The sequence below is a fragment of the Mauremys mutica genome, unplaced genomic scaffold, assembly GCF_020497125.1.
Source record: "Mauremys mutica isolate MM-2020 ecotype Southern unplaced genomic scaffold, ASM2049712v1 000098F_np12_subseq_8285570:8331630_obj, whole genome shotgun sequence".
NCBI classification, from domain to species: Eukaryota; Metazoa; Chordata; order Testudines; family Geoemydidae; genus Mauremys; species Mauremys mutica.
In genome coordinates this window covers 17,120-30,009 of record NW_025422845.1, presented here as the reverse complement: position 1 = coordinate 30,009, position 12,890 = coordinate 17,120, and the positions used below count along the sequence as shown (strand labels likewise).

General features: G+C 44.1%; 1 pseudogene; it reads right to left on the bottom strand.

Annotated features, from left to right (window-relative positions):
* Positions 1-304: 304 nt before the first annotated feature.
* Positions 305-729, bottom strand: LOC123356964 (annotated as a pseudogene).
* Positions 730-12,890: the final 12,161 nt, after the last annotated feature.

The following is a 12,890-nucleotide window of genomic DNA, read 5'->3' as shown; positions in this document are numbered from 1 at the left end:
CTTCGTTTCTTTGGACTGTTAAGCTCCTTGGGGAAGGGACTGTCTTTCTTTTTGCCTGTAAGGTACCAAGAACATCTAGGGTGCTATATAAAAACTGCCAGCTGATGGCAACTGCATATTAAGTACTGACCTGGGCTGGATTGTACCAGTAATTTAGAGAAGAAAGACTCTCTAGCTGCTCACCAGTGCCCTGAACCATTCCCTCACCCTGCTGGAGCACCTCTCTTCTGCTCTTTTATGATTTTATTCAGATCCTTTCATGGGTCACAGTCCACCTTCTCATGCCAAGTGTTGAAAAATCCCATTATGCATTGGGAACCGGCTGAAGCATGGCTGGCTCTTCTGGTTTGCCACCTTTCTGCTCTGAGATGGATGCGGTGGGTAAGATCTCTTCCTTGGGCTCGACAATGCTGACATGGTCTGGCAGGGGTTTCTGGGGTCCAATCTTCCCACTTGGGTCCCAAGGCAACGCAATCTTTACTTTAATACCCAGCACACCGTGTGCCTGAGGAGGACGTGGTGCACAGCTGTATTGACATCGTAGTTTACAGGGTCTCCACTGTGAATCATCAGGCCATCCACAAACTTCATCGACTTGGCTGGCTGGCCTCTGAGTTTACTGGACACCACTACCTCACAACCCTTAGCACCACTCTCCATGATGAAGCAGAGGACACCATAGCAGGCTCGATGCAGTATTAAACCTCCCAGAAGGGCCTCTGCTTCGGCAATAGCACGTGATGTGGCTATGATGCTCTGATGCTTGATCAAAGGCTCCCCACCTTTCAATGTCTTAAAAGTGTCTTTGAAACTGGCATTTTTATTAGTCTGATGACTTATCCAGGGGAGCAGGGAAGATCCAACTCTGATTAAAACATCCTGTCTCCCTTCAGTAAGAAAGCTATGATAAGAAAAACAGACTTTCCTTTTTTATAATTCTTCCATTATGGAATGTAAACAGATGTCCGAATCTTGAGTTGGATGCCTCTGAGGAGCTGAACGTTCCTCCAGAATGGAATGATTTCACCAGCTAAAGCAATAGAGGCAGAGACTTAGACCTTGTCTCTACTAGAAAAGTTGTCCCAGTTTAAAGATTGATTTTGAATGAATCTTGTTAAACCAAGGCAATCTCATAATATAGATCAGCTCAAACCCGTTCGACTCTTCCTTAAATGGTTTAGCTTGCATCAGTAACTTGCCAAATTAAACTAAACCGAGTTAAGCAAAGGTTTAAGCGTGTCTTCTGGAACTGGACAAAAACTGGAATTTTTGTACTATAGAAATTCCAATTAAAAAAATAAAAGCATCCTACATAGGGACAAAAAGTTGAAATATCAAAATTGGTTGCAAAATGAAAAGTTCCAAAAAAATAATTGATTTAGAAATCTTTTGCTGCAACATTTCTGATCAAAACAAAACATTTTGACTTTCCTGAATCAAAATGTTTCCTGTCTGTCTGCTGAAGTAAGTCAAACCACGTTTCATTTTGTCTTGTTCAACATTAATCTGTGTCCCCTGAGCTGCCACAATGCCTCATGGTGGTTGTAGTTTGGGTGCTTCATGCCCCCATTCACCCACTGTAGACTAGGCTCCTTCACTGGACTACATCTCCCAGGATGCAGCTGAAATGAAATATTCTGATTCCGTTCGACAAACCAAAATATTCTGATATGAGTCAAACCAACTTGAAATGAAATCTTTTGTTTAGACTTTCTCAGTGGAAAATTGAAAAAAATTGGCAAAACTGCAACTTTAGATTTTGAAGAAACTGAATCTTCTGTCAAAAAAAAAATATTTGAACAGAAACCTCCTGACTCTCTCTCATGTCTACATTAGGGGTTCACAAGAGTGCAACTAGATCACTTTTAAATTGATTTAGTTACATTAGTTCAATTTTTCCAATATAGACCAACCCTTAGAATGTTTTAAGTAGCAGAGCAACTGCATTATATGAGCATTGGTAGACTTTATATAATGGCATTGAGATCCCTAAACAGGTACCGTATAAGGTTTCCAGTAAGGACTAGCCCTTCCAATCCAATAACCTTGCAAATTATCAATTTCCACATCAGAGGACTGCATTTCTAGTTCTTCTAGGGTCCCTGAATGATAAGACAGACACTACAAGGGGGAAAGGATCCTTCCATTAAGGAACAGCTTATAGAAAAATGTCAAGAGATGAATATCTTCAGAATTCCATGACCTCTCTGAAAGTGAGAGCTGACATCTGCATGTTGGATAAGAATAAGAAAACAACAGGCAATAAAAAGCTCTCACTTTCAGAGAGGTCACCGAGTTCACTTTTAAATCAATTTAGTTACATTAGTTCAATTTTTCTAATGTAGTCCAACCCTTAGAATGGCTTAAGTAGCAGAGCGAACTATATTATAGGAGCATTGTTAGCAGGGCCGGCTCCAGGGTTTTTGCCGCCCCAAGCAGCGAAAAAAAACAAAAACAAAAACAAAGCCACAATCACAATCTGCAGCTCCACCGCCGCCGCTTCAGTCTTCGGTGGCTGGTCCTTCGCACCGAAGACCCCTTACCGTTGGCCGCTCCAAGCAGCTGCTTGAAGGGCTGGTGCCTGAAGCCAGCCCTGATTGTTAGACTTTATGTAATGGCACGGAGATCTCTCAACGGGCACTATATAAGGTTTCCAATAAGAAGAGCTACCAAAGACTAAATGTTTTAAATAAAGAGATGCTCAAGATCCAAATCAGCATTTTTGAACAGCCCGTGTATTGAAGGAATTGAACTCTGAGGCTGTGATTTCACCCATTGTAAAGAAGGATTCACCTGCCAATAGTGGATGCTGAAACAAGGTAAGAATTTGATTGCCACAAGTTCCAGACCATTCATATCTAGGTTCTTGGAAGAAGGCCAATCGCCGTTTTTAAACACGCCAAAGTCATAAGTCCAGTCATAGAATGGGCCAGATCCTCAGCTCACGTAAATCAGTGTCGCTCCATTGACTTCACAAGTTTACACCAGCTGAGATCTGTTGCTTTAAAGTGTGTTAGAACTTAATAATTCGGAAGCTTTTTTTCTCTCAGCTCCCTGATCTGTTTGTAGTTTTCATGGGCTAGTAGAACGCAGAGCATGTTAAAACAGCTGTTTTATCTATGCTGCTGAATTCACTCATAGCAGTTTTCCAAGACGTTTAACTACTTAAAGATTCCAAAAGGTCCTTGTAGTTTGGTCCTTTGCAGAAATCCCATTAGCAGCAAGTAGATTAATGGCCAAATCCATTTTGGAGATTGAAGTGCTAGAGACTGTCAGAATAATACAGAAAAATTGCATGGTAGCCTGAAGCCCAGACTGTACTGGTGAACATGCGGGTGGCTATTAGAATAAAGAACATACATAAATTCAATTAAAGGTAATTTTTTCTATTCAGTAAATGCACTAAATCCAATATGTGTTCTACTCAGTGCCAGTCATTGTAAAGCTTTAGGCATCCCTGTAATGTAATCACCAACAGCGTAATGAACATAGCCATTATTCTATTGCAGGATGCAGTACAAATTTGCATTAGTAATGGGATAGTATTAACAGTGCTGATAGATTCACTTATGGGGGTGAGGGGAATATCACAAGATAAATGGTGTATGCTGTTCCTATGTGCTTTCTCTTGGTTACAGGATCACACCATTTGCGCGGCCAGATGGTCACCGGTGTCTCATTTGTGGAAATAAATGTACTAGCCTACAGTATGTTCAACCGTTCTTTTCTCTCCTGGTGTTGCACTGCCTGATGTTCTTCTTTTCCTTTGCACTGTGCTTTTGGTTTGTTGTGTTTTCTTACAAGATTCCAAAGCTTTAAATGGAGATGAAAGTCAGGGTATCCCAGCAAAAGGGACTTCACCACTCACAAGCAGGACATGACCTTATCTTAAAGGATAAGAAATAGAGTAAGCAATGGAGGAGAGAATGTGAGATCTTCAGAGGAAGGACCTTTTTTGGACAAAAAGACGAACTAGATAAGTTCATGGAGGATAGGTCCATCAATGACTGTTAGCCAGGATGGGCAGGGATGGCACCCCAGCCTCTGTTTGTCAGAAGGTAGGAATGAGTGACAGGAGATGGATCAGTTGATGATTACCTGCTCTTTTCATTCTGTCTGGGGCACCTGGCACCGGCCACTTCAGAAGACAGGATACTGGGCTAGATGGACCTTTGGTCTGATCCAGTGTGGCCATTCTGGGGGGAGGGATAGCTCAGTGGTGTTGAGCATTGGCCTGCTAAACCCAGGGTTGTGAGTTCAATCCTTGAGGAGGCCACTTAGGGATCTGGGGCAAAAATTGGTCCTGCTAGTGAAGGCAGGGGGCTGGACTCAATGATCTTTCCAAGGTCCCTTCCAGTTCTAGGAGATTGGTATATCTCCAATTTATTTATTTATTTTTTTTATTTTCATTCTTATGTTCTGTGTTTGCACAGCCCCTAGCATAATGGGGCTCTGATCCATGACTGAGACTCGTCGGTCGTGTTGCAATACAAGCAATAACACGAATCTATATAAGTACTGCAGTTTGCATGGTTAATCCACGGGAGACGACAAAATAAACATTAGTGTCTATCATTGGTTTATGCCTCAGGAATAGCCGGGGAGTTTTATGCATACTATGAAGGACCAAATTCCAGAACGTCACCGCTTGCCCACAAAATGCTCCTAAATGGTTTGGTCTTGGCTACCTTAAAAATTGCCATTCTCCTCCTGGCTTATTGTGGTAATTGAGGTGCTTCAGCTAACAGCCCTCTCCTGACTTAAATGGTGTGAGAGGGCACAGAAGGGTATTGGCTCTGCAATGCACTTGCCTCCTGGATTTACCACAGCCTGAATGCTGACTTTCAGGACACACTACGGTCTACGAGGCCCACCTGTTCTCCCAGACTTTTTCCTCCTGGTAACTGGGGAAGAAGCCAGGGCTAGGACATCGTGTGTGGGGGTTGAGAAGATATTGTGGGGTAAATTTTCAAAGGGTTGAGGCCCATCCACCCAATTTGCGTGTACAAAATGAATTACCCCCACAATCAGGTAGGTGGAGGCTCTAGCACACAGATCTGCACCTACAACTGAACTGCAAGGGCAATATTTACAGGGGTAAAAGGCTTCCATGAAAAAGAGACTGCCCGTCCGAACAGTCAGCTGGTTTTCTTGTATAACATTTAAATGAAGGCATCAGTAGGCACCCTCTGCTAATATGTACTTATACATTTAGTAATGCACTTAGATCTTGGGATGGGTGTAATGAAGTGAATAATAATAAATGAATTTTCTAAATAAATAAATGAACCTGGTTGCAGGATTCTGCCAAAAATCATTAATGTATTACCTGTTTCACAGCACGCGCCACACACACACACACACAGGCCCTCCTGCAGGTTATATATGTCCAATATGTGCTATTAGCAAATGTATGCAACATTCCCTGACCCATAGCGCTAACCACAGAATAACCCTCTATACTGTAACTCCTGACACAGAGATCTGTAGACCAGCCCCTCATCAAGTTTTCATGCAGTCAGAACCAATATGGACTCTTCTGTGAAATCCTGACCCCAGTAAAGCGCCCATTGACTTTAATGGGGCCAGCATTTCAACCAAGGTGTTTGGAAAATGCCTTTGTGCTCTGTTCACTAGAATTCTGTCTCCATGCATCAATCTCTGCACAAAAATGGAGATCAGCAACCTTCCTGTATCATTCTTCTCCTCCTAGATCAAGCAGAGGGCTCTCCGTGAAATCCTACACAGGCACATGTTGGGAGGAGATGGGCTCAGATCGATAGGTGGAAAGCTTCGGGCTAGACCAAGACAGCGGGGACCGTGTTTCATTGCCATCCACACCATAAAAGGAATAAACAAGATAATACAGCTCTCCCACTTGCGTATCAATGACTAGCAAAACTGACAGAGGCCACATCAAAGGATCCAGCACATCAGGTATATGACAGAAACCAGTCATGTACAGTTTTGCCAAACTACACAACCCATTTAACGGACTCAGACTCTAACCAGGGTGAACATTAAATTGCATTGCTTATTCTATAAAGCTATATTGCAGAAACGGGTGGACGATCCATGGCTCTGCTTAGATTAACTAACTTAATGGAAAGAGATTGAAAAAGACCTAAAAAGCAAAGAGGAAAAGGAAAGGGTTGTCTTTGAAATCCTGAAATATAGAAAGGCCTTCATCATAAGGCCTCGGGTTGGGGGGGGGGGAATCTGGGGCACTGCTTTAAATCAGTGTGGATATTTGTAAATGATTTTTCGTTGCTGTTATGCAGTAGCTGTAAAAACATATAAGATCAATTCCCAAGCTATACGAAAGCTTACACCCAAATAAATGTGTTAGCCTCTAAGGTGTCACAAGGACTCCTCGTTGTTTTTGCTGATACAGACTAACACGGCTGCCCCTCTGCAACATTCCTACGATTCACTTAGAAACATGTTAAGGGCAAGGAGTGGTATTTCCAAAGCACCTATGAAATTTAAGAACACAAGTCCCACTGTGCTCTTAAATGACTTTCAAAATCCACCCCCAGAGTTTATAAAAGAACCACCTATCATTAGGCACCCAATCAGAGGGCCTGACTTTCAAAGTACTGGGCGTCCAGCAGCTCCCATTGGAGCCAATAGATACAGTACAGACTGAGATACAAGACAATTTGAGACTGCTTCCTGGTGTGCCTGATTTGATTATAAGATATTTCCTCCCTACACACTATTGGCCAAATCTGTAAAAATCACTCTGCCAAATCTGCTGAATTTCCATGGGATTTAGAGCAGCTTTATAACCATAACGAATGATTGTATTAGAACGGCATGAACACGTATGTGGTGATTAACGTATTTTTTCCAAAGTCATGGATAAAAATGAGCAGCACAGTTATAGACAACTTTTATTAACCCTCTTCGAGTTCAAGAATTATCATGAAATCAGGTACATCTGCTAACAATGATGCACATCTTTAAACCAACCCCCTCAGCATTGTCAATTCAACCCCGACAGCTTTCTAATGGTATGCAAATGTTCTTTGAAAGTCCTCTTCTCAGCTCTCCTGATAGTCTCATCTCCCATGTGCTGCTTCAACTTTTAGTCTAGGCTATACATCCCAACAAAATCCCCTTATAGATCAAGGGATCATATGTCTCAGTTTTACTAGGAGAGTCCCATCTTTTTTCATATGATATCCTAGGAGCTTCTTTTGGGACACCGTAAATGCCTTGGCACTTCATTTAATTAATCAAAACTGGGACAGGGTGGTGTGTCTCTGCGGGAGGCTCAGAGCTGAGTGGGTTTTTGTTTTGGGGTGTTTTTTTGCTCATTCCATTTGAGATTCAGTTCCCTTTCCCGGTCTGAGTGTCTTTGGTTTGTGGGTGAGTGACTAGGATATGAATGAAATGCAAAAGATAGAACAGTCCTCTTTTGTTTTATTACCTTTTTTTTTGGACAACTCTGCCATGGTCTGTCCTTCCATAGGACAGGAAAAGGATAAATAGGCAAAGGCACACCTGTGTAAAAGCAAATGTTGAGCATTGCCAAGCTACTAGTTACTGGCAGAGCCAAAATTGCCATGCCACACTAATGGCAGAGGTACAGGAAGTTAGCAAAGGAGTCTTTGAAACAGGAAAGAGAGTTCAGGAGAAAGGGGGTTAACTGTTGTGTATTTGGTTGTCATGGTTTTGTTGCTATGGCAACTGAGTTAGATTATTATGGGTTAGCTCAACCGGTTTCAACCGGCTGAGAAGCTCTCTGTAGATATGTAAATAAAATGGAGGTTTTGGTTAGCTGCCTGCTCTCTGGCCTCAAGTGATTGCTTCCTACACCGGCTGCCCCTAGGACATAACACTTGCGACGAGGATGGGATCCTGGTGCTGCTCCAGTAACAGAAGGAAGTAGAAGTCAAGGTAAAGACCAAACAAAGAAAAAAAACTGCTTCTTTGCACTGACTGTGAAAGTGAAACTAAAAATCATGGCTACTCTGACCAGGCCCCTGGAGCCTTTTGATGAGACTACAGAGCAGTGGCATGTGTATACTGAGCGTTTTGAGCTTTTTTTTATTGCAAATGACATTACAGAAGCGAAGAAGGTGCCAATATTCTTAAGTGTTGTAGGGGCTAAAACCTACTCCCTGCTACGCAGCTTACTACACCCTGTTAAGCCAGCAACTAAATCTTACAGTGACATTGTGGAAATCCTGGGGTCTCATTTCTCCCCAAAACCACTGGTAATTGCTGAAAGATATAGGTTCCACAAAAGAGACCAAAAGGAAGATGAAACAGTTGTACAATTTGTAGCCATTTTAAAAAAGCTAGCAGAACACTGTGAATTTAAAGAAATGTTACATGATGCCCTGCGTGACAGGTTAGTGTGTGGCCTGTACAGTGAAGCTATACGGAAGCGCCTACTGACAGAGGCTCAGCTTACCTTACAGAAGGCTGTTGATATTGCTGTCTCCATGGAACTGGCTACAAGGGAGGCACAATACATCGGTGCACCCCCTAGGGTGCAAAAAGTGTCACAAGAACCGACCCACAAAACTGTGCAGATTCAAGAATGTTACCGCTGTGGTAAGCCGGGTCACCAGGCATCAGAATGCTGGTGTAAGGACCTGGTGTGTCGACACTGTGGCAAAAAGGGACACATTGAGTGTGCCTGTAAACAAAAGAAAAAGAGGCCTGTGGTCTGGCCGACAAAAAGAGGAACCCTGCATACCCTAGAGCAGACCCAGGATGATCAAGGTGACACCTCATCGCAAGAGGAAGTGCCACTGCATGTTTTGTCTTTGGCAATGGGCTCACATGAATACTGGGTAACCCCGTTATTGGATGGCAAACGTATACGCATGGAACTGGACACCGGTGCAGCCGTCTCACTGATCTCCGAGACTGTGTATAAAGAAAAGCTACAGCATCTTCCGCTTAAGGCAACAAAAACTGTTCTGAAGACGTATACGGGAGAAGCTGTGCCTATGCTGGGCACTATTGATGTTAAGGTGGAGCTCAATGGACAGGTGGCTAAATTGCCACTGTTTGTGGTGAGAGGTAACTACCCAGCCTTAATGGGTAGGTCTTGGCTTGGGAAGATTCAACTGAACTGGGCAGAAGTGCACCGGTTGACTAAGGAAGAAACCAGTCTAACCCCTATACTAAGGAAACATGCTGCTGTTTTTGGAGATGATTTGGGAAGTATGAAGGGAATCACTGTGACATTGAACATTAAACCTGGCCAGTCCACCAAAATATCTGAAAGCCCGAACTGTGCCATATGCCATCAGGCCAAAAGTTGAAGCAGACCTGGAGCGCCTGGTCACCAATGGAGTCCTAATACCAGTTACCCATAGCTCATGGGCCACTCCTATCGTTCCAATCGTGAAGAAAGATGGCTCTCTCCGGATTTGCGGTGATTTTAAAGTCACTGTCAACCCTGGGTTGTGTGCAGAGCAATACCCGCTTCCCGGCATCGATGAGGTCTTCGCGGGCCTGGCTGGGGGACAAAAAGTTCAGTAAGATTGATCTGAGTCAAGCATATTTACAGATGCACGTCGATAAAAAGTCCCAAGAGCTGTTGACTATTGTGACTCATAAGGGGCTTTATCGATACTGTCGTCTACCCTTCGGAATAACATCTGCTCCCGCCCTGTTCCAGAGGGCTATGGACCAGATCTTGTGTGGCTTGTCAGGAGTTCAGTGCTATCTGGATGATATCCTGGTCACTGGAAGAAATGAAGAGGATCACTTAAAGAATTTAGAGGCTACCCTACAAAGACTGGAAGAGTATGGCCTACGAGTTCGCAAAGACAAGTGTGAATTCTTCAAGCCCTCTGTTGAATATTTGGGTCACATCATTGATTCTGCAGGTCTTCATAAGGCCCCTGCAAAAGTTAAAGCTATTGTGGAGGCTCCCCCACCTCGAAATGTAAGCCAGCTGCGCTCGTTTCTAGGACTCCTGAACTATTATGGAAAGTTCATCTCACAGTTAGCCACACTGCTAAAACCACTTCATGAGCTCCTTGGGCAGAACAAGGCCTGGAAGTGGACTGAAGCCTGTGATGTTGCGTTTAACAAAGCTAAGGATGCATTGCTAAATTCTGAAGTTCTAACGCACTTTGATCCATCCTTACCACTGCAATTGGCCTGCGATGCCTCCCCTTATGGAGTGGGAGCAGTCGTGTCACATATTATGCCTTCAGGAGAAGAGAGACCTATTGCTTTTGCTTCACGCACTCTAAGCAAAGCAGAAACTAACTACGCCCAAATCGAACGTGAGGCATTAGGAATTGTTTTTGGAATTCGGAAGTTTCATCAGTACCTGTTTGGGCGAAAATTTACTCTTCTCACAGACCATCGACCTCTGACATCAATTTTTGGATCTTACACAGGCATTCCCCCATTAGCTGCTAGTTGTATGCAACGTTGGGCATTGTTACTTTCAGCACACACATATGAAATCAAATATCGGAAATCCACTCTACACGGCAATGCAGATGGCCTCTCAAGGTTGCCTTTGCCGGTCAAACACCAAGATAGTGCCCACAAGGAAATCTTCTACTTTGAACAGGTAGAGAATACACCCATCACTGCTACTCAGATAAAGAAGGCAACTCGCGTTGACCCAGTATTGTCCCACGTTATGGACCTGGTGATGCATGGAACATCTCGACAAACCTCTCCGGTCTCATCCGACCTTGTTCCCTACATGTCCAAGCGGACGGAGTTATCGGTCCAATCTGGTTGTTTGTTGTGGGGGAGACGTGTCATTATTCCACCACCACTGAGATCACAGATGTTAGAACAGCTACATTCCGGTCACTGTGGAATAGTGCGCATGAAGGAAATTGCACGAAGCTATTTTTGGTGGCCTGGACTGGACAGCGCTATTGAAGAGAAGGCAAAAGCTTGTATGTCATGTCAGGGTGTGAGGAATGCACCCCAGTGGGCACCCCTACACCCATGGGACTGGCCTGAAAACCCGTGGCAACGTATTCACGTTGACTTTGCTGGCCCCCTTGAAGGAAGCATGTTCTTGGTGGCAATAGATGCCCATTCTAAATGGCCAGAAGTCTCTGTAATGCAGTCCACTTCTGCAGAGAGTACTATCCAAAAACTACGAGGACTCTTTAGTCGTTTTGGTCTGCCAGAACAACTTGTGAGCGACAACGGACCGCAGTTCGTTTCTCAGGAGTTTCAAAATTTTATGAAAGCAAATGGGATACACCACATCACGTCAGCACCATATCATCCGTCCACCAACGGATTAGCTGAAAGATTTGTGCAGACAATGAAAAACGCTTTGAAATCAGCAAGGGGACAACACTCCATTCAAAAGCGTCTGGATACCTTTTTACTTTCCTACAGAAACACACCTCATGCTACGACCCACGCATCTCCGGCCTTTCTAATGATGGGACGACAGCTGCGCACTTGCTTTGATCTGCTGAAACCTTCTGAAACCCCGACAAATTGTGCAACATCAGCAGCAATATCAAGTCATCAGACGGGCACCCAGAGCAAAAAGACCGAACCTTTAGCCCGGGACAGCCAGTTTTGGCTCGGAATTATACTTCCAGAGCTAAATGGGTTCCGGCCACAGTCATCACTCAAACAGGACCTGTTTCCTACACAGTCCGGACTGCAGAGAATCTTACCTGGCGGCGACATGTAGATCAGCTGTTGCCAGGTCATGCCAGTCCTCAGGACCCATCTGCAGTTGAGGGGTCTGACTTCACCTCTTCTGGTGAGGGATCGAATCACGAGTCACCTGTTTCTGACTGTTCTCCTCCATTACTGCCGGCGGCTGAGATACCCCTTTGCCCAGCACGAGCTGATACCACCTCCTCACCTGTTCGTGCTGCGGACCCTGAGCCCCTAGTGCTTTCGGGTGCAATAACACCAGTAGTTCGCCGTAATCCACCTAGAGACAGAAGGCCTCCTCATCGGCTGGATCTTTAGCTAGGGCGAACCCACGGTTATGGGGCAAAATAATCCCCAGGGTTTAGCCGGGAATGGAGGCAGTCTACCCTCCTTCTCTAGTCTAGTGTGTGTTTTATTTAGGGGATGTTCTTATTGGGGGGGAGGAATATGTTGTGTATTTGGTTGTCATGGTTTTGTTGCTATGGCAACTGAGTTAGATTATTATGGGTTTAGCTCAACCGGTTTCAACCGGCTGAGAAGCTCTCTGTAGATATGTAAATAAAATGGAGGTTTTGGTTAGCTGCCTGCTCTCTGGCCTCAAGTGATTGCTTCCTACACCGGCTGCCCCAAGGATTATAACATTAACCAAGGAAGAACTGGTTTAAAACTGGTTAGTGAGGGTCATATTATAAAGGACTAAAGTCCTTGTGCTGTTATTTATAATAATCTTTGTGATTGTGATTTGGTTGGTTGGTTCCTTTCCCCCCGGTGAGGATGACTAAAATTCTATTTCCATGCTTTTGGCTAGAGTACTTACTTTCTTTATAAGATGAATGTGATGCTTGCTCTCTCTGATAGAAACGTTAGGGATGGGGAGCTGTTCAAGATGCACTGCCAGACTGAGCAGAACATCCTCTGTGTTTACCAGGAGCAAACAGTCAAGTGGAATAAGCGTTTGGAGTGAAGACAAAAGTCAAATTAATGTTAGACTTTGAGGAAGCTGATCCTTTTTTCAGAGTGAATTTTAACAAGGTATTTGGTGTTTCATGATAAACTAACTCAGAGCACTCGGGCTTTGTCTACACTTAAACCACTAGTGGCACAGCTGCAGGGCAGCAGCACTTCAGTGTAGACACTCATTCAGCTACAGGAGGTGATTTCCATTGCTGCAATTATCCACGTCCCTGAGAGGCAGTAGCTTGGTCCAGGGAAGAATTCTTCTGTTGACCTACTGCTGTCTAGACGGGGGCTAGGTTGGC